The sequence below is a fragment of the Lycium ferocissimum genome, chromosome 2 (assembly GCF_029784015.1).
Source record: "Lycium ferocissimum isolate CSIRO_LF1 chromosome 2, AGI_CSIRO_Lferr_CH_V1, whole genome shotgun sequence".
Lineage (NCBI taxonomy): Eukaryota > Viridiplantae > Streptophyta > Magnoliopsida > Solanales > Solanaceae > Lycium > Lycium ferocissimum.
The window spans coordinates 5,631,827-5,635,503 of NC_081343.1; positions in this window are offsets into that span (position 1 = coordinate 5,631,827).

The following is a 3,677-nucleotide window of genomic DNA, read 5'->3' on the forward strand; positions in this document are numbered from 1 at the left end:
AGAGCTCGATGGTACACTCTTCTCTTATATTTCGAATCTTTCTTATTATGGATTCATGCCATCAAAAGGAAGGAAATAGCCTTTATATACCTTTCATCGTCTATCTGACAACAACAATGCATTCAAGTAGTATAGTGCCTCAATCTACAACAAAACAATAATAGAATCATCGGCAACTAAAGAAAAACTAGAATACAATATATCGAGCGGCAAGCTCGTCTCATAATAATAGCCAACACTTCTGTATAACTATCCTTTCTTCATAATACGTATAGCACAACCACAGCAACATCTTCAAGTTATTCTTCATGATTTCCAGCCATATAATTACTCAAGAACACCCAAAAAGTTCAATATACAACAATATCCCAACTACGATTTTTCGACATTTACTTCATGGGTTTTCAACCAAACAAGTTAGGTATGACTTATAAAAGCTCAAATACATGTAGAAGAGACATAATCTTACCTCAAACAACAAGAACAACCCCTAACCTGAGCTTATTTCACTTTGAAGAATTCCCCAAATCAACCACAAGAAGAAGAAGAAGAAAAGAAGAAGAATCTAACAAGCACCTCAGAATTCCCAACGTTTGATTCACGTTATTTCTCTTTGATTTTACTTTGGGATGATATCTAAACCTTTGGAGAGGGTTTTTAAGTGTTAGGATCTGTGAAGGATGGAAAATGACATCTCAAATGTGCTTCTCCGAATCTCTACATAAAATGAAACTTCCACCGCCCTAATATATGGTCTGATATACGGACTGTATTTCATATATACGGTCCACATTTTTGAACCATAAATCACACTGCCAAATACCAAGTTTTTGTTTATGGTTTACTGTGGGACCCTGCAAAACTATGGTCCATACTTCATATGTACAGTTTGTAAAATATGGCCAAAAACTCAACTTTCGACGAAATGTATTCTCTTCGATTCGTTTAACTTCTAAACCTTCCAATATCTACTTAACATGATCATAACCCTTTGTAACCTTAAGATTTACATGATTTAACCACTTATAACCTCAAAGCTAATCTTGTTCTCCGAGATTATCGACTAACTTGCGACGATTTAACGTACGAAAATATGGGATGTAACACTGTGAATGGGTAATGCAAAAGCAAAATACGTGTCTTACATTGGCATATTACAATTGACACGTGTCTCTTTGTGATGGTTGAATAAATAAGGAACAACTTTAGGCTTATTTACCGAATTACTCTTCGTCGTCCAAGACGACTCACACTTATTAATAGTTTAAAATTAAATTAAAAGTGGACAAGTAAAAACTGATTATTATTTTTTTAGTAATATTTGTTTATAAATTGGTCTTTGCTTCTGAATCTCATTGACTAAATCAAACAAAAACATTAGCTAATACAATATTTATTTCTGAATATGTTAGCTATATCAAAACTAGCCATGCTGCTTTCCTTTTCTTGACTCTCAATGTTGTTTTCAACCTCTTTTTCCCTTACCATTTATGAGTGTCTGTGGGGTTTGTCTTAGTCCGTGGCTTGGTTTTCTGTTATTGGATTTCCCCTCCAGATGTTCGAAAGCAAGAACAAAGAAAGAAAAGGATGACAGGAAACCAAGAAATAGTGGAAGTTGTTGAAATATTATGGTAGACCAAGGGGGCGACATTTTCACTAGACCGAATTTGTGGGGGCGACATTTTCTTTGATTCGTGGTCATGATAACCACCTTTCTTAAGTGCGTAATTTTTCATAAAATTGATGAATAACTTTGTCTTTGTACAATTTACCTTCGGATATAGTATGACACAGAGGATCCTCAATTATTTCATTTTCCTCTAAAAAAAAACATGTTCTTGTTCATCGTCATCTCGGTACCCAGTAGCAATTACATGAACATATAAAGGGCTTTGTGTTCTGTATAAGCCTACACCTGATAGCTGAATGTACGACACATGACACATGACACATGCACTGAGGTTTCATGAAACCTAATAGCAGTTACACCGAGTTTTTATTCTTTACATCGATGTATAAAAGCCAATCCAAATAGTTGTATATCAATAGTAGTGGAGAATTGTCATCCACCTTGTTACAAATTCTAGCGAATTAACTTCGACGTACACCCTCAATTGTCTTACAATTGTATTAATAAAATCATCAAACTAAAATTCGTTATACCCGGACGAATCACTACTCCATCATTTAATCTACAAATTTATTGTCAATATCCTATTGCGTGTTATGTTGGATAAATATTGGTATATTTTCCATCATATTCGGTGAAATCTTTCAACTAAAATAGTACGAAACCACTTGTATCAAAGACGGAATCAATCTTTAAGAAATTGAATGTAAGCTTTGTTGTGTACATGTTCTTCAATAACTAAATTGAAGACTCACTCGTCAACATCTTAAAAAAAACAGAACGCTCCATTTTATATGTTTAGTTGGAATATTAGATGCGCTGGTTTTCTGAATGGATACATCTTAGAAAGCGTGAAATAAGGAACAGAATATTGACCTTCCAATTAAATCACACGTTTGTTTACCCCGAAATTAGGTAATAAGATGAATTTGTAAATGAGATATAGGTTATGTCGATACTTTAATCTATTTGGATTAATGAGGAATGAATTAAGCAGATTCGTTATAATGACTTATAAATCTACGTGCTAATAATTTGGATGGACACGTTAATACTATGGATTTGAGCTAGATATATATATGTATATTTCAATGCTATATCGATTAATATGGTTAAATGAAAACACTGCAAACCGGACCAAAATTAGAAAGAGAGAGTGATAGAGAGAGAAAGAAAGATTCAATATATATTCTAATACAATGTTTTTGATCTGAAAAGCTAACCCTTAAAAGTAGGGAAGTGCCCCTATTTATAGTTTTTCTCTATGGGCCTTTCATACATCATCCAGCCCTTTTTGAATAAAGAAAGCCCTAATATGGATAAAGTTGGGTCGTACGGTCTGACACACGTACGACTGACAGTAACAGGTGGCAAAACGGCCTTTACACGTGACAATTGAATAACTGATTGACCGGACCAACGGCCACGATCAACTCGCCATGGAAAAACCGGACCAACGGCCACGATCAACTCGGCCATGGAGAAACCGGACTAACGGCCACGATCAACTCGGCCATGGAGAAACCGTTACGCACGTCCTTTCAAATTACGTCTCATTAATTATGGGACACGTGGCATCCCCCGGTTGGTTGGGATCTGTAACTGTCTCAGATCCCATGCCTATATAAGGCCTTCAATGCCTTCATTTCTTCACTTTTACTCCTTCACTTCTACTTCTTCACTTCTGTTTTTACCCTCAATTCATCATCTTCATTTTCCTCATTGATTCAACCGCTCTAATACCCATATTTGTTGCTTATATTTGTTTGCAAGAAACTCGTTTTACTCCTCAACTGCTGCTCTTTGATTGAAGGCGCTGCTTCGTTCCTTCACTTTGTAACATCCACTTCTCCGTTCAATTGCTGCTTCCCTTTTTCTTAACTTGGAACTTCTTACCAAATTTTTAATATTCCGAATGTCTGCCAACACCGAAACCACTTCCCAGGACGTTCCCTGGGTTTCTTCTCAAGGAGCCGAGCCGGTATCTCAACCGAAGGGAAAATCGTAGCCGAGCCTACGGCTTTAGACATAGTACCATCCAAGCCCA